At 45.3% G+C, this 19102-nt stretch overlaps 1 protein-coding gene across 8 annotated transcripts in view; it reads right to left on the bottom strand.

The window, feature by feature from the left end:
* Positions 1–19102, bottom strand: part of TIAM1 (TIAM Rac1 associated GEF 1) — a 198814-nt gene that overhangs the window by 86472 nt on the left and 93240 nt on the right. Inside the window, exon 2 of one of the 8 annotated variants that reach the window (XM_082076394.1) lies at positions 4399–4577. The exons of the other annotated variants lie outside the window; for them this stretch is intronic. The gene's annotated coding sequence lies outside the window, so the exon portion shown is untranslated. The remainder of the gene's footprint in view (positions 1–4398; positions 4578–19102) is intronic. 8 annotated transcript variants of the gene reach the window in all.

The following is a 19102-nucleotide window of genomic DNA, read 5'->3' as shown; positions in this document are numbered from 1 at the left end:
AAACACTTTGAGGTCTATGATCTCACTCAATAAATGTCAGAAATATTTTATCAGTAGTATGGGCTCCTACTGGCCAAAGATCAAGAAGAACAAGTAAATGTTAAAAGTACATGGCCATTCAAAATTAAATAGGAGATTCAGAATTAAACACACACAAGACAACTATATTCAGATAAATAGTCCATAAACCTTGAACAGAAATTCCGAGGTAAAACTTCCTCATTTTGAGGTATTTCTGTTAGTCTTGGCTGAAAAAAAAAAAAAGCTGCCTAGACAGTAAAACAATCTGTTTTTTTTCATTTCTTGGGGTAATTTCCTCTCTCTTATGCGCCGATGGGTATTTGAGCCAGACGCTAGCAGAATGAATGTGATTGTGTATTTTTCCCTCGCTATCTAAATACACACTATTGCTGCTGCACGGAACTGAGTTAGCCCTACATAAATTACCTAGAAAGTGAGGAATCGATTGTGCTAAATACAGGCACAGCACTTCTGCCGTAGGCTGCCCTGGGCGCATACGGTAGAATGGAACTACTGCAATGATACTTCTGACCACAGAGGACTGCGCTTCTCTGTTCTTCTACCCACCTAAGTAGGTTGTGTCTGAGGCTAAAAATCTGTTCAGTGCTGAAGCAACAGAGGCACCCCCATAAATATCTGGACATTTCTGTATCTAAAAGAAATACAATTGCATGTGAAGTATACCAGGAAATACCCTACATCTCCTGAAAGTAATGGCTGAATTCCAATTGACTGTCATGAGACTTGGTTATCGTACATCATTTAGCAAAATAAATGCGCTGAAGAGAGGGCAGGTTTTAATCTATAAAATATGACAGCATTATAAATCCCTAGACAGGGTTTATTATTCCTTAAAAGCTATGGCCCTTTGATAAGTACCGGACAATAAATTACAGCTAGCTTTTGCTTTTAAAACATTTTAAAGCACAAAAATTGCATTCTGTCTTCCACACTGATGTCTAAAACCACACCTCAGTACTCCCCATCATGCAAAAGACACCTTCTCGGACTAATGCTTTTAGCTGCTTTGATTCTGAGATTCCTGCTAACCACACTTTCATTCAACAGGATTTCCCCCGGCTACAAAGCCCATCGGAGCATGCAGCCATTTATCCCCAGTCTCCAGACATGCAGCCATCACTTCAGTACCTATCTAAGGAGAAAGAACAGTTTTAAAGTCCTCTTGAAACTATGAATGATTGAAGAGAGCTCTTTACCTGCAGAAACAGAGCTGCCGAAGGGCAGGAGCATCCCCCATACACCACTCGGCAGGGCACACTTGCTGATGGAAATGCCGGGCAGCGTGGCTACGGAGAGCAGTCCCGTGCCACCACCTCCATGGAGTCTCCACGCACACCAGGAAAAATTTCATCCAGCCAAAAAGTAACAGAATCGCAAATGAATTGGCAAGCAAAGGAGCAGCAGCTCAGGCTGCATCCCGTGAGGAAATAACACTGCTAGAAACACTCTCAAGAAAAGAGGAACGTCTCTTTCCTCCTTCTCCTCAGACCTCGCAGGAATGTTTACTGAGTGATTTCACACAATGAGAAGTATCTGCTAGATACTGGCAAGAAGTGTCAGACTTCAAAGTAAAGAGCTGTCCCTTTTTAATTCCGTGGATTGGCGCTTTAGGTGAGGACGGGTTTGCAAATCCCTCAGACAGCTATCTATCTCACAGATGGCAATCTATCCCTTCCATTAGCCCATACCTCACTCCTGCACCTGGACTGAAGAGGCCTCACCCTCATCCCACTGATTTCCCCAGCATCACACTGCAGAGGTTTGCAGGTTCTGCACAGTGGGAGCGATGGGGCCGCAGGCAGGTATGGCACAGCTGATTCTGCTGCAGCAACGTGAGACGGCACAGTTTGTCACCATCCCTTGTCAAAAGCCATCTCCTGGGGGAGACGCAGGGCACAACAGGCTGAGCCCACCCCAAGTGGGGACAGTCAACGCCAGTGGGTAAAGCTGAGGGTGGCCACTTGTGGGGTGCCTGAGACAAATGGCTCCCCCAGGAAGGGACGCTCCCTCCTACCTTCCCACCCCCACTTTTGCCTCCCCTCTGCATTTCTGGCTGAGCATTTCCACCAACCAATTCATGTGCTCATGCAGCTGAGTCCACTAAAACAGCAGAAAATAAACCCCAGGGGGAAAACCAAAACCAACTATTTATTAGTTTATTTTTGCTGGAATAACGAATTCAACTGGCAAGTCCCAGAGGCAGCAGAAGGGTGCCCGTCTGGGGACAGAGCGTGACAAGGACAGGGCAGCACGGCTGGAAGGTGACGCACAGGAGCTGGAGAAGAAGGGACAGCGAGGGGCACCTCCCCCATTTTTTAGCAGCAGTGAGCTGTTAGGTCAGCACAGGCAGACGTGGAAAGGCAGCCCTGAAAGCTGTGAATTCGCACTGAAGCAGATGCCGGCATCCTTAGCTAGCAGGAGCATTGGGCAGGGGAGGGGAGCCCCAGCCACCCCCTCCCAGGGGCAGCAGCAGACACCCTGGGGCAGAAATGTCTTAAACTGCTCCAGCTCCGGCTGCCAGATGCTGCCTGTCTACAGCTTAACTGAATTTAGCACACTCAATGAAAAAAATCTGTATCAAATTAAGAAAATGAGTAATGTTGATGGGAATTGCACGCAAATGCTGGTAGGACAAAGGCTCCCCTTGTTAGCTCACCCGTCAAATCCGAAGGTGACCATTAAAGACCTATCAAGGTACCACCAAGATACAACATAAATCAAGTGTGACATATCTTGATGCTTTAAACAGGTCTGTCGCGCTCAGCCAAGGATTGCGACGTGTCAAAAATCTGTTCTGAATTATTCTCTGAAGCTAGCAGAGATCAGCGCACACAGACCACGCACTGTAAGCATAACTAGTTGGAAGTTTTTCAGCAGAAAACGTTGATTCATCAAAACCCAAACTTTTCGTGGGAATAGACTGCTTTGGATGAAAGGCTCCTCTGCTCCAAGAGGCAGAGATTTGAAAACTTAAGTGGCGAGACAGGCACGTCTCCTGAGAGAGGCACCAGCTTGGTGACTCAATGGCTTGCCGAGGACGCGGAAGATCAAGATTCATATCTGCAGCCCAAGTCAGGTAAACCAAGGGGTGGCAACTTGTTCCTCCACATCCTCGAGAGGCAGCGTGGCCATCAAGCTATCACTGCTCTGGGAAAGGGCTCTCTGTCCCAGAAGATCTGTTTTTTACTGGTTCAGAGCAGGTAAAACGTCAAAATTGTGGAAGTCTTTGAAGGGGCCAGGAAAGACACCTTTTAGCCAGCTATCATGTCAAGAGACACTATAGAATTTTGCACTGGGTTTTGTTGTTGTTGTTTTTAAACAAGAGTAATCTCAACATTAGGTTATCAGCAGGAACAACACAAATTCTGCAAGAGAACTTTGGAAAAAATAGTGGTCCCTATATCAGCTACCCCAGACAAGCAGACTGACCTCTACCTGAACAGCTGAGTTTTTGCTGGATGAATCTTACATGACGTGGTTACACATAAAGACGATCATATTCTAGATGACCACTGATGATGGCTCTCTCAAAGAATACAACTTTCCTTTCTCTTCCCTTGCCCCTGATATTAAATATTTCTTAAAACAATTACAAAACCAGAATGCCCATTTCAACTAAACATAAGTTACCAACTCTCAAACTTGCAAAAAGTTGGGCCATTAGATTCCAGAAGAAAATCTGAAATATATTAACTTTGCAACCAAATTTGAAACACCTCGCAAGACAACAGATTGCAAATTTAAAATTAGATTCTAGTGGGAGGCCCTGGTGACAAATCTGTATTTTTCTCCTGGAGCTGGAAGGCTGTGAGAACCAGAACAATTATTAAATCCACAGCGAGCAATAAGCCTACAGAAATAAACTTTTGCTAAAATCTGCCAGCCAACAACAAAGATTTTTACAGAACTCACAAGAACCACATAGAAAAATGTACAAGACTAATAACCAAGTGCGAACATACACATTTTATTGTAATTAAAATGTGCTTTTTCAAAAGGGCAAGGGAGAGGCTGAAATTCCACAGTAAGCCTTTGAGTTTCTCGGAAACTCCAGCAGCATATTTAATTGTTTTCACATCAGAACCTCTTAACCAGCCATTTCTTTTTTGTAAGCCGCTCTCGCATATGTTAAAGCACGGGATGGACTCCAAAAAGGCCCTGCAGGCAATTCAAACAAGAGGAGGAGAGAGGGAGGAAGGGATGTCATCTGTAGCTGCTTGATAGCCATTCAAATGCCTTTGTGTTGCTAAACGGGTGTAACCATAAACCACATGCAGCTTATCCAGTTTTTCCCTCCCGCAAACTACTATACAGCACAGCAAACTCCTAAGGAAAAATATATGGACACACATGTACCTTCCGAGGCAGTACTGGTATCCAGCGCAACCTTCCCCAAGAGAGCTGTGGCATTTAGAGGTATAGAATTGCAAATGACAGCAAAATGAACAGTTACGGGGACTGCAGAAGCTGTCAGCACCTGCCACTCAGCGACTCCGTTACTCTCACGTCAGAGCCTATGACTATATGCCAAAAACCTGGGGAGAAAGAGGGGAGAAAAAAAAAAAATCAGACAAAGGGTTAGCAGGAACGACTACACAGGAGGGCATCTTCTGCCAGGTCCTGTTATCATCACTTACCTAAGAAACACTGTGCAATACAGTATGCGAATGCTGTGCTTAAATTCAAATGATGAAATCTGATGATGGCAAAGTAAATGAAAAACCCAGTCAAGCACCGTCAGCCCAAACTACAGATTGTGGAGAGTTCTTCTTCCCGCCACGCTGTACAACAAAAATCCCCACAGACATTAACATGTCCCTACTGAGAACAGTCTGTCTCAGGCAGCCCTTGAAAACCTCAGGTCCAAAAACATGCCTGCATCCAAAGACGACCACCAAGGAAGGCACCTTCCAATAAACCACGGTTTAACTTCTGGCAGTGAAAGGGGACCCAGCTGCCCAGGGAACAGGCCCGAAACTGGAAGACCTCAGACGCAATTTGTCTGCTCAGACTGTCTAATTCGCAAAAAGGGCGGTTATCCAAGCAGGGATTTCATTAACATTTTTCAAGGGCGAATCAGACATGTAGAGCAGAGCATTTACATGATTTTTTTGTGCATGGTGAAAGGATCATTTTGTTAATTGCATTCACTAAGGGGGGGATACAAGAGACCATTCCACGCTTATTTAGACCTAAGACAAGTCATAAGAATAGTCCTCAAGTTACACACAAGTGCACTCGTGTGGGTACCAAATCCCAGCTCTTTCTTGGCCTGATACCACTGGCAAGCTCCCTTGCAAGTACAGCAGCTCAAGGTCCAGTCCCATTCACCAAGAACCACAAGCTCACCGGAGTGCTGGGTGCGCTGCCTAAGCCAGCTCTCAAGTCACCCAGCCAAACACTAGCAGTGAAACATCAACTCAACACTGCGTGCTGAGTTCTGAGAGTTATAAACTTTTCCAAAATTCTCAAGGAACAAAAACCTTGGAAGAGATTACTGATGCCCTTCATTTTATGAGAGCTGCTTGGTAGTGAAATTGTAATCCTCACTCTTGGCTGGATTCTCAGAGAGATGAGAGTCACTGGCTCCTTTCTAAATTAAAAACATACTCATTTTCTTTCTCCTCCTTCATGTTCCACTCTCCACTCCTCACGTCCCCTTCTTCCCCCAAGCTGTTGCATGAGATCTGAAAAGCAGTTCATGAATTGCTCAGGAGCTGGCAGAAATTAATAAAATGAAGCTCATTTATATTGAAATGGACTCATTACCATGCCAGCTGCCAATAATTTCCAAGACGAGAATCTTGCTGACAAACAAGGTCCTACAGGCAAGAGGCTTCCCACCTGCATCCACCGCATGACTAGCAACCCTGTGATGCGCTTTCCTCATCTCTGAAGAAAAAGGAATTGCAATCATCTTTTTTCAGATCTTCCTGCTGCTACCCCAGAAAACTTGTCCAAAAAAATAAGAAAAAAAAAAAAGCAGCCAAGAATTTTATCAAATTTTCCATCCTGAAGCGGCTTTTGAGGAGTTTGTAACTCAGAAAAATCTGCTCCACAGTGAAGCGAACTCTGGTCACTTCTGTGAGAAACCAACTATAATGCTGCCTGCTCTACATATCACCTGTGCTTCTCCAACAAAAATCATTCTCTCCTTGCATTCTTTTGTTAAAAGGGCGGGAAGATCCAAAGCGGATGGTTACAACCGGATACTACATCATCCAAAGCCTCACTTCACTCCCGTACATTTGAAGGGCTGGCAGTATCCTTTGCCACAAACAGTTGAGCACCATGCTCACACAGCTTATCAGAAGAGAAGGATTTATCATTACCCATGGATTCTTTCCTGAAAAGCTTTGTTTCTATTAACTTTTACAACTTGGAGAGTCTTTCCGAAATGAAACCGAGTCATACTTTTCAAGAAGAACATGAGTTTTTCATATTGCTCTTTGTCTGCCATTAATAGGCACTGGAATGGTCCTTGTTCCCAGGCTTCTCAGTTCACCCCAATAGCCCAGGCTCTGCTGCAGCAGAAGTTCTGAAGGTCTGCACTGCTGAAGCAGCCTCAGACAAGGACAAGGTCTTGGCAAAAGGCCCATGCTCCTCTGTCAGGGGGCCACAAAAATGAGCAGAGGACTAGAACACCTCTGCTAGGAGGACAGGCTAAGAGAGTTGGGGTTGTTCAGCCTGGAGAAGAGAAGGCTCCAGGGAGACCTTATTGTGGTATTTGAGTACTTAAAAGGGGTCTATAAGAAAGATGGGGACAGACTTTTTAGCAGGGCCTGTTGTGATAGGAAAAGGATAATGGTTTTAAACTACAGGAAAGGAGAAGAATTTTTTTCCATTGAGGGTGGTGAAACACTGGCCCAGGTTGCCCAGAGAGGTGGTAGATGCCCCATCCCTGAAGACATTCCAGGCCAGGCTGGACGGGGCTCTGAGCAACCTGATCTAGTTGAAGATGTCCCTGCTCAGTGCAGGGCAGTTGGACTAGATGACCTTTGAAGATTCCTTCCAGCCCAAACTACTCAATGATTCTAAAGGCAGAAGCAAACCCGAGCACAGCCCCATGGGTTGCTTTCCAGCACAGAGCCCTTCCCAGCATGAGAAGCATTTGCTCTGCCAGTGCTGCCTGACCGAGGGGGAAGCGGACTGTGCATTCAGACCACCAGTAACTCACCAGTAACTGTCCTCAGGGCAGATGCACAGTTGTAAACAGTCAGGCCTGGAACAGTTCATCTCATTAAAAAAGAAATGTCAAAAAATATTTTCAAACTGCTATGGTCTAAGACAAAATATTCAGTCTCAGAGCTGACTCCTGAAACACACATGCACGCACATGCATATACATCTATGATGCATGTATGCATGCAAGTATGCCAATACCTACATATGTCAACGCAACTCCTCTTGTTCTTTGAAGGTTTGAAAGTAGCACAGCTGTATTTATTTCATAGCCACAAAACAGCGCCTTCAAAAATAAAGCTGAGGAGTTCCCACAGGGCTCACCACACAACAACTTAAGTTAATCCAAACTGAGGAAGCCCCCAGCAAACCACCATGAACGGATTAAACGGATGCATAGTAGTGAAGCAGAATATATTAAAGGAGGACCTTGTTACTCACCACATCTGCTACCTGTGATTCTAGGTACAGCAAAGAGAGGTTTGACTTTCACATGCTGGGAGCAGTTTGCAGTGCCAAGAGATTAGGAAAAAAACAACAGAACACCTGTTTTCTTTTTGCTTGTGGACACTTGACATGAACATTAATGGAAGAAAAATATGAAAGCTGTAGTTTTCTGAAAGCAGAACCCCTTCCCTTCCAGCAAGGAAAAATTAGTATGCAAGTATATCCCCTTGTCCAGTGAACATGAAAAGTTGGCTAGAAGGATGACAGCTCTCCTTTAATTGTATCTTTACTTCTTGGTTTTATGATGCCTCGCTTTTGTCAGATTCCAAATGCTATTGCAGATGCAAGATCAGTTGGTCATTAAGCAAACTTCATCCAGCTTTGAGAAGCCCTCGGCAATTTTACCATAAACCATTATAGACAGAAAGCAATAGTCATTTCATACAGAAACTATTTAATATTAATCACTCGCTCTGAGCTGTGGTCCCCACGCACGATCCCAGTTCCACACCACTGTAACTTCAGCCTTCGATCCTGTCTCCTGAAATGGAGAAGCAGGCATTGTATTTGTAACTGGAGGCCACATTTTGTTAGCCTTTATTACCTCCAGATAAGATGAATTGCTGCCAAAATCAATCTATCAAATCACCTAGCCAGAGAAAAAGGTAAATGCTCCAGTATGCCCCAGGGTCCTGGTGCCCTGACAACTCTGGCTCTCCCCACCCCGTATCCCCGGGCTTGCCCTCCACAGGAGGCTTGCCATCCACTGCAGCCCACAAGAGGTGGACAGGTGGGTGGATGGATGGGTGGATGGAAGAAGAGAGGCTGCTCTATGCCCAGCTCTTTGTCTGAGAGGGCTTTCCATGTCAGGGCTGGGTGTATGCCTGGGTTCAGAAATGCTCGAAGCTTCTCCATTCTCAATGTAGTCATGCAAGCTAAGTACAACACTGAGCTCCAAGACCAGCTCTAGTGGATTGCAGAAGCTGTTTGACTTTTAAACCAATGAAAATACATGACAAACATGTTCCTTCTCGTGCTTTCTTTTGGTGACCTACAAAATATATAAACCTTTTTGAGAAAAATTAATTTGAAACCAACAGTGGCTTATACTATCTGTCAAAGAGAACGGCTGCTGCTGAAAAAAGTGTGATGAGGATCACCATCCAAAAAGGGCTGGGGGGACCATCCGCCAACCCACAAGAATTGGCCAGCAAAGCTGGAATTGCAAAACCTCTTTGCGATTGTCTCACCAGCACACAAACTTCATGTCTGTCATGGTTAGGAGAACAATGCTGGGTGATCGCTCCAGATGAAGAGGAGGGGAAAGAAAAATAAACGCATGTTCTCTTTGTGAAGAACTCATAAAGGAAAGATGTGGGAAGCCTTGTTCCTCCAGCTGTAGCACCACAACTATGAGAACTTCTAACGGAAGGAAGAAAAGGCAAAAAGAGAGAGAAGAAGGAAGGTCCATCAGGAGACCTAAAACCAACAGTCAACCATTCCCAAATCACAGCTAAAGAAAACAAAAGCAGAAACATGGCACTGACAAAGCACCACGGGGCCTTGGTAATGAATTAATGGAAGAGAAGGGCAGGTAGCCCAAGGGAAAGCCCCCTCTTCAAGGTTTCTATATTTATACAAGTGGATGTGAATAATTGACACAGTTGTGGGTTTGTTTGGTTTTTAATCATTTTTACAAGCACCTGAACATGTTTTAAGTCTTTCTCCTTCCCTTCCCTTTTATTTTTAATGGTGGGAAAATCCCCTTTTCTTCCCTAGGGGAAATCTGCAAGGTTTTACACGTCGACGGAAAAGGGCAAAGCAGGGAAAGGATTCTAATTTCAGATCATCAGACATAAGCAAATCTATGGGAAGCCACGAGGGCAATTCCCTGGAGCCAGTGGGGCAGACGAACAGCAGCTTGTGCGCTGCGTCCTGGGAAGCAGAGGGTGTTTATAACCCGCTCTGGGGGGCTGCAGCCAGCGCCAAGCCAGGAGGGAGCTGCAGGGAAGAAGGAGCCCATGGAGGATGAGAATGCGAAAGGTAGCTACAAGAACTGGGTGTGCATTTATATGTTACTTAAAAAAAAAAAAATAAAAAAGAATGCCTAAACTGAAGCTGAAATAAAAATAAGGTGTGGTTTGTTTATTTACCTTTAGCTTATACATCATTGTTATTACACTTTGCTTGAAAAGGGCTTTCTGCTTGTGCCAAATGAGTAGAGAACTGCTGATACACAATGTGGATGGGATGTGCCAAATGCATTTAAAAAAACAAGAAAATGTTCAGACCTGGAGACAGATCCCCGAAAGGATATATCAGAGCACTCACCGTGCAGCTGAGGACGAGCAGCTGGAGGCGGGAGAAGCATGGCAGAACACGGTGGGCTGTGCATAAACAGGAGAACCATCCAGCACCATCTTCTCCAACAATAAAATGGAAACCCTTGGCCTGAGTGAGTAGGGAGCCACTGCAGGCAGGACGTGAAGGATTGAAATGTTGTGGAAAAGAATTAAGGCTGACAACTAGGGGAGGGGGAATTGGAGAGGAAGCGTTTAGTGTGTATCCTCCTTTAAGCACAGAGGTAAGTAATCTGATTTTCAAGCAATGCCAAAGACCTCACACAGATCATTAAGATGGTGCCTGAGATATGAAGACAAGTATCTAATTTTAGATACCCCAGACTTAAGTACTGGAGAGGCATTCCAAACGTCTACAGAAAAACAGGGGGCAAACTAAACTTGAGCGAATGCATGATCAAGAGTAGCTTTCACATTTTGCCCACCCTCTGACAGAGAATGAGGTACCTCACTGAGGTACAAAAGCAGTATAATGTATGCTATATTATTAGTAAAAAAAAGTGAAGCAACGACTTCCACAATGAGGCCACAGGGGAAGCATAATAGAGAAAAGCATTGAAGCAGAGGATGTCCTCTTCAGTTTGTAGAATGCCTTGCGGAAGTTTTAGTACCAGTGACTCTCTCCTTAAGCGAGATTCAGCCTTCACTAAAATTGTTTGCCAGAGCCATCATGTCGGTCTGGGATAGAGAGGCCAGCTGCTGCAGCACTGCAGAGAATTCCTGCCTGTCAGCCTGCTCCTGTGCCACCCTGGGCAGGCTGGGAAGGCTCCCCACAGCTCCTTTCCTCTCTGCAAAGTGTGACTATGGCACTCTTATCAACAGCAGAAAGGCCTGAGATGGCCATATCTCAAATTTAAAAGGGCACTGGCAGACATCAAGGAGGGAAGCCACATTTAAACAGCAGGAAGCATACATTAAACATCCCACGCTTTCTGAAAATAAGATGTGTTGGCAATGCCACAGCCAGGTGGAGGGACATGGCCAGGTGGAGATTAATGAATCACAGAACAGTTTGGGTTGGAAGGGACCTGCAAAGCTCATCTAGTCCAACCCCCCTGCACTGAGCAGGGACATCTTCAACTAGATCAGGTTGCTCAGAGCCCCGGCCAGCCCGGCCTGGAATGTCTCCAGGGATGGGGTGTCTACCACCTCTCTGGGCAACTTGTGCCAGTGTTTCCTCACCCAATGCAAAAAAGTCTTCCTCATGTCTAGCCTGAATCTCCCTTCCTTTAGTTTAAAATCATTAACCTATATCCTTTCGCAACAGACCCTACTTAAAAAGTCTGTCCCCATCTTTCTTGTAACACCCTTTTAAGTACTCAAATACCACAATAAGGTCACCCTGGAGCCTTCTCTTCTCCAGGCTGAACAACCCCAGCTCTCTCAGCCTGTCCTCACAGCAGAACAGTTCCAGCCCTCTGATCATCTTTGTGGCCTCCTCTGGACCCTCTCCAACAGGTCCATGTCTTTCCTGTACTGAGGGCTCCAGAGCTGGACACAGGACTGCAGGTGGGGTCTCAAAAGAGAAGAGGGGCAGAATCACCTCCCTCAACCTGCTGTTCACACTTCTTCTGATGCAGCCCAAGATACGGTTGGTCTCTGGGCTGCAAGCGCACATCGCCAGCTCATGTCCAATATTTCATCCGCCAGTATCCCCAAGTCCTTCTTGGCAGGTCTGCTCTCAATCCTTTCGTTCCCCAGCCTGTATTGATACCGGGGATGTTAGTGGTACAGGGTATGGTGGAGACACATGGGACAGCAGTTCGCCCAGGCCAAAGAATAGGACTGCCAACAGGATCACCAGCCTCAGCCTGCACTGAGCGCTCCCGCTGGGGCTGTCGGAGAGGATGGGAGGAGCAGAAAGGAGCCCCAGGTTTACAGGCAGCCCTGCTTCACAAAAGCCGACACCCGGAATTATACCTACTGTTTATTCAGAGGCTGGGAGGAGAGGCAAGAGAGCATGTGACCAAATGGCTGCTGTTTTCACCCAGTGTGATGATAATCAACCACAACAGAGCAGGTTTTTCAGCCTGGCATTACCATAGTATAAACCATCACCATTTCTCCAGCAGGCAGAAAAAAAAGAAAACATTCATGCAAAACTCAGCTGGTCTGTACCAGTTTGGTAATGTCAAAGTTAGATTAATCATTCAGATTTTATCTTGCAGGTCCTGACAGCATCTGATCACTCAAACGCCATCGCAGAGACGTATCCGCACCGCAGTGAAGTTTATCTGGGTTTACCGGTTTCAATCCCAGCACGTACATCGCATCTCCTGACACAGCTCCTGCTGATAGCTCTTCCCCATGGGAGGAACACACAACACCCAAGGCTGCACCGCATGCTGGGTGTTGCTTCTTTAATTAGAAGGGGGCAAAACCTATGAGGGATGGTAATTCTGAGGGAAGACACCCTCAGGTCTCAGGGGGTGAGCCCCCACCCCAGGAAGAGGCAGGCAAGGAGCACAGAGCTCTGCCATGGAGCAAGGAAAAGGACTGATCAGCAAAAGCTTTTGAGAGGAAAAGCCAACACTACCAAAAGTCAGGCTAACATAGCTTTGTGATGGAAAGCTGAAACCCATCAGATCTGAGCGTGGCCTCAAAATAAAATAAATGCTTTGCCTTCATTTTCTGTAAGGGCATGGGGGAGCAAGGCATGTGAATCACCACGTCTGAGGTATCAGAGGAGCAAAATCAAAGAGTTTAAAATGCGCCAGTCAGCAAGACTTTTGAATCTGCATCCCAAAACTATGAGATAAGCGGTGCAAGCAACCACAGGGATATGGACAAGAATTTTTATATTACAATCTGTGGATCAGGATCCTGCCTGGGACTGGAGAATAAGTGATCCCAGCAATGACATAGCCATCTGTCTGGCCTCAATGGCATGCAAGGCTGCAGAGCACATCTGAGAGATGGAACAGGGAATGACAGGGGAAAACAAATAAAATGCAATATAGATTGTGGCACACTACTCTGATCACTTTCTCCAACAAGATGACCTCTTTTCCAGGGGAGGAAAGGGCAGAAGATGTCTTTCCAGGACACTACTAGTTAAGCTCAAGATGACGTAAACTGGCGTAAGAATTATGATATGCATAAGAAGCTTTGCAAAGAGGTTGTGCTGAAAGGAGAATTATCTGGCTCAAGGGACCAGGTTTTTAATGTTTTCAATGATGACATGCAAAGAAAAAAATGTACCAGTGACTTGTGCTGATGACACAAAACTAGAAAAAGTCACAATACAGAAGAGACCTTTTGTCTCATATCGATCCCAAAGGACCATAGGCTCCCGATGAGATAAAAATGACAAAAAAGCAAACGTAATCAGAAGATGCACCAAGCAAGACTTGCCCAGCACAAAAAGGATTGAATGCCACAGAAGACATTGACCTCATCTGGAATAACATGCGCAATCTTTGCCACCCATGGCAAAGGTTAATACAGGCCAGACTACCTTCAAGAAAAGCAAGGCAGACACAATGAGGCACAGGGCTTCACTCTGAGAGGCAAAAACAACAGGGCTGTCTCATGTGGCAAAACAAGAGGCTGCAAAATGACATGATTTATGATCACAGGCAGAAAAGGGTAGGTTAAAAAAAAAAATCATAAATTCAAATAGCTGTATCTGTAGTCATTTCATCCTGACAAAACAAGCATGGCAAGGTTATAATAGACTGTGCCTTCCTCCCGCTCCCTCTACCCCTTTGCAAATGGCCTCAAGTCAGGCAGCGTTTCCTGGTTCTCGACTGGAGCAGAGAGACTTGCCTAAAAGCAGGCAGCCCCTGGCACCTGCCTGGGATCTACCAGGACAAGAGAGACACGCAGCAGGCAGGTCCCTGCCATCCCATCCTGACTGGGGCTGGCCCTGGGAGCTGTAGGAGCAAGCCAGGGTGACCCCTCACTCAAGACACATTTCAACAGTCAGGGCTTGAAGACTATGCAAGTTTTGCACAATAATTTCTCTTAGATTAAACTTTGCCTCTAGAATAACAAAAGTGTAGTCAAATGGGACACAAGAGTGTAGCAAAGAGGCAGCTTTGACTACCAACTGACAACGCCCTCAGACACATGGTGTGAACTGTGGGGTTGTCATATGCAGGGACAGGAGTTGGACTCGATGATCCTTATGGGTCCCTTCCAACTCAGGACATTCTATATATATCTCAGTGGACCCAGCTGGCTTATTCAGGAGAAGATTTTCTGTCTTGGATTTAATGAACTAACCAGCCTTGGTGGGATCCATGGGCTGCAGTTGCATCAAAGGAGAGAGTTCATCCTTTCAAAAGATGTGTAACTCAAGCTGTTCCCGAGCAATATGAAAAAAGCAACATATTGATGCTGCTGGACTAATCCTCTATAGTTTGGCAGGCACAGTAGTTGGTTCAAGTTCTCCTCTGGCTTTGCAAACGATGGTCAATAAAGGTAAAATGCTGTTGCTGGCACACATACACTAACCGTAATTAGTGCAGAGGCAGCACTGCCAGATGATCAGCTGTGGGCCTTGTACCTTTGAGCTCCTGACAACCTGCAGAGCAGACTGCCAAGAAGAGCTTCAGTTCTCTTCTTCTTTTGAAAACAATTCAAAAAATATCACCAGAGAAGGGGCAAGGAAAGGTGTTCCAGATCCTAGGTGGGAATTTTCCAGCACCATGCTCTCACTTTCTTTTAGTGCTTAAATATTTAAATATTATATAAAAAGCATAAGCAACTAATTGCAAGACAAACTGAGAACAACTCTTCCAGGAACATCAGATAACGTAGTAAGTCAAGAAAGTCTCTGTGAAGGTGTCTCCCATAGGAGAGATGGAAAATGGAGATTTTCGGCTCACCAGACAGAAGACTTTCATCTGGACCTCCCTCGTTTTGGAGAAGTAATATCCTCTTGGGTATATGATGGAAAGTAGCATGCAGGTGCATGCACATGTGCAGGGATGAGGAAGCCACTCTTTCTCTATTTTATTAGTCTATCTGGAAAGTTAAGTTTTCAGCTGAAAATTCTGAGTGAGTTTAAGTCAAATTCACAGTTGTAGCGATTGGTCGGAGTCACAGATCCTGCCGTGTGCCTTCCTAATCCTGCTTGGGAGCTCCAATGACGCCGTATCACTTGCCTGTGGCCCTCCGCAGCTTATACCTGGCTCCACAGTCTCCAAGCTGTCCCAGACTCACAAACCACATTTCAGTGAATAAACCATTCACCAGAAAAGAAAAATGGGTTGCCTAGCCCGAAGTGAAACATTACTGGAAAGCCACCCGGTAAAGCTATTTATTAGAGAGTGTGCTACAGATGCCGCCTGACTGAAGCACAACCAGAGCAGTGGTGGAAAACTGCTTACTGTCAGCTCTGGTTCAATGTCTTTTTTATAAAAGAAGGTCTCTAATAAAATGTTCTGCCTTACTATGTATAAGAAGAATATTTTTCTTACCTGTAGCAGTTACTGTGGGGTATAGTCCCATACACGAAACGTTATACGGTGCTAAAGTATTAAGTGGGAATTTTTTAGGAATTCTCAAGTATACATTAGAAATGCAGACTTCTCACGAAACAATAGCTGTACCTCTTAAAAAATGACGGTTTGGTGAAACATCAGACATGCCATCAAACGAGGACACAGTAAATCTACACAGCATGTGTAGTAACTGTCATTTCATCGTTTCAATGCTTCGTGTTGGTATGTGCCCCAAAATAGTCCTAAAAAAAATAACCAGTTTCCTCTTTAAATTTAAAGAGTGGTAGATGATTTTAGTAGCTGAGAAAGCTACTGATATTTTCTGTGGCATCATTCCCAGCCCAAATGAAAATAAAAATTGCAGTAAAAGTACACACAGTGTATTTGCGGACACACTGACCATATTCACCTATGTCTGCAACACAAGTGAATTATTCAGCCCACCTGAGCTCACAACAGTTCCCGAATTCACGTGAATGGCATCTGCTCGACAAATGGAGCAATCTCCAAGCTGCAAGAAAGACCACCCTTTCCCAATAATTTCTCAGAACTGTTCTTGTCCATATGCACACAGCCCCCACTGTGTTACCAGATAAAGTAATTTTTACTCAAATGGGTGTTAAAAATAATATTAAGAAGCCCGAATTTTAGTCCTCTTGAAAGCCATGTTTCCTCCCTCCTATGTCAAAGCCACCAGGAGAGGTGACTCTCCTGTGCTTTCTACTCCACCAGCAGCCACAGCCTCACTGTATCTCCACACTGATCCTACAGACCTAGGGCAAAAAGAGTAACTTATTTTTTGAAGCGAGTGGATATACCTCAAAGACAAAAAAGAAACTACTGCCATTTTAAAGGAAATTTTGCAAGAGAAGACTTTTAAAGAGGGGACAAAAGAGAGAAGCAAAGCAAGTACAAGTGAGCTAAACCAAGGACTCCCTGGTTTTGCTGTACTGCACCAGTTTTTGCACCGCTTTTTGGAAGACAATATGCTTTGTGCTGGTTCAGAAGTCTCTACCGTTGACGCCCTCAGATTGCTAGTACAGGGTCTGCCCTACAGATGTTCTGGCAACTTCTGGATGTTTTGCCATCAGAAACAGTCTTCCCATCTTAAAAGATCACCTCATCCTTCAGCAGTGATGGGCTGCACATCCCTTCAAGTCAACCAAGAGGGAAAACAAAGTATTTCAAATGCTGTTCCCCACTCCACTTGTTTACTTGTTTTTTTCTGTCATCTTCCAGAATCAACATACCTACATGAAAAGAGGAAGAGGGGGGGGAAAAGCCAGTATTTTGCACTTTATCATTTACAGTTTTTAACTGATACAAGCTCTTCCTCAAAAAGTTATTCCCCGTACATTAAAGAAGGAAAGACAACTCTGTGCAGTGTGGTGGCAATTTAAGCACAGTCTCAAAATTGAGGCCAGATCTACGTTACAAATATTTGACAGCACAGCTATGTCAGTCAGAAATCTGACGGAGCATAACCTCTGATTATGCCTGCAGAGGCCACTGCAATACAGTTACAGGAGCAAAACTGTGACATGACTTCTAGTAACACTTTTTTTTTCCCCCCAAACAGAAACAAGCTTAGAATAAGCTCTTCCATCAAAAAGTGCTCTTTTGCTGGTGTGAGCAACAGCCGCATGAAGAAGGCTTTGTACTGCTGCAAGGAGGCAGTACTGGTGCACCACACCAGCGCTGTGTTGTATGTGGCCTTGCTGCACCCCACTCCCATGGCCATTCTCAGACACACGGTGCCTTTCTTCACTCCCCCACCAGCCCGGCTGCTCTCAGTTTGCTAGGAAAGGGGAAGTCACTCCTTTCTCCAGTGGCTGCACAAAACCTGGGCTGCTCCAAGCAGCCTCCAGTTGTTGCAACACACAGCAACACAAACAACTCTCCTTCTTGCGATGCTGCAGCCGATTGCTTCCCGCCTGCGAGGCTGCCAGCTTCTGGCTGCGCCGAGGGTGGGGAGAAGCCTCAGGTCTGTCAGGGGAAGAAAAAGCGTCTCCCTCCACAGTGCTGACACCATCCTTTTCTTCAAAAGGAAGCTGTCGAGCTTATGCATATCGGTCTCACTGGGAACAAGCCGCCACACGAGCGACCCAGCAACCCTCCCGCCTGCGGAAAGCAGCGGCTCTCTTAAACACCTCGTTTTGGGCCTGGCCCAAAAGCCTTAGCGAAATCAGTAGAAAATTAATTCAATGAGCTTTGGATCAGGTCCCCGAAGAAGTAATGAGGTTTGAAGAGTCACTCACAAAACGAAAAAGCTTAGACCGGCTTCTGCCGTTTCTGAATTGTAACTGGAAATTCTTCTTTGCCTCGTGCACACACTTTCGCATAAGGCATAAAGGAACGAAAAACAGAGAAAATCAGTCTCAGAAGAACAAGATGTTATTTCTCTGGTATTTCCAAAAACTATTTCCTTAGCGGTCATTTTTAACACCCTTTTTTTTGGCCCACAGAACCCTCACCAGCCAGGCTGCACCTCTAAAGCTGGCTCCACTCGCCCCTCTCCCAGGGGCTGTCCCAAGAGGGTCTGGCTGTGGGGAAGGCTTCTCCTCCTCCTCATCTTCTCTCTGCTCTGACCCAGGAGACTCCACAGCCACAGTGAGGAGGAGGAGGACGAGGAGGAGGAGGAGGAGGAGGAGGAGGAGGAGGAAGAGGAGGAGGAGGAGGAAGCAAAAGCAGTGGCAGGCAGCGCTGCTGCTCTCCCCAGCTGCTGGCTCCCAGCATCGCCCCGAGTAGCAGACCCAAGGCAGCACATCTCACCTTCCCATATAAAACAAACAAACAAAAAAGGTAACTCACAGTAAGCATTTTGAAAACACCCCTGTTAACATCTTGTATATATATATTTTTTTTTTTTAATACCTGAAATTCCTACAGCAGCTACACTCAGGCAGGGTACCCAGAAAGCAACCCAACTCTCTTGTTCCTCTGCAAAAAGTGTCCATTGCTTTAAACTTCTGAGAGCTAAATGGAGACAGCACAGGCTGGAGAAAAATCATCCCTTCTTTCAGGCCATCTCACAGGCTATAGCATCCACTATATCATCCTCCTGGTGACATCTGCAAGGTTGCAATTAGCTACCAGTATTTCTGTAATCTTGTAGAGTGTAGCAAATAGTAAGTCCATTAACTAATGACATTTTTGTGGTATTTCTGTCAGTTTGTTTGTTCTGGAGGCTTATATCTATAAAAGATATAGACACCTGAGGGGCTTCTTTGTTCACAGTGTTTCAGACAGATTCACCAACTTTCAGGGTCCATTTCAGGTTTAATTATTAGATTAATCATTATGTACACAGGCAGTAAATCCCTTTTAAAGAAAACAAAAGCATTTGAAGAGGAAGTTACTGTTAAAAACAAGAACGACGCTCTTCCAAGCATCACTCGAAACCCCACTGTACCGATTAATATGCTGTATATTTTTTAGCCTGACCACCTATCAGCACAGCTGGTTGCAAAGGGGAAGTAATTCAAACCAGCCGTGTCTGCAACAGTTTTGAAATGAAACAAATAAACTACTACGGCAACAGCTGGAAGCGTGGTTTGAGGCCAGTTTCTACCATCCTCATTCACTGTGAGCTCTGCTTTACTCTGGAAAGTCTTACTGCTT

This window comes from Streptopelia decaocto, assembly GCF_964273445.1.
Source record: "Streptopelia decaocto genome assembly, chromosome: 1".
NCBI lineage: Eukaryota > Metazoa > Chordata > Aves > Columbiformes > Columbidae > Streptopelia > Streptopelia decaocto.
The sequence above is the reverse complement of the archived record's forward strand: the minus strand, read 5'-3'. Positions and strand labels throughout refer to the sequence as shown.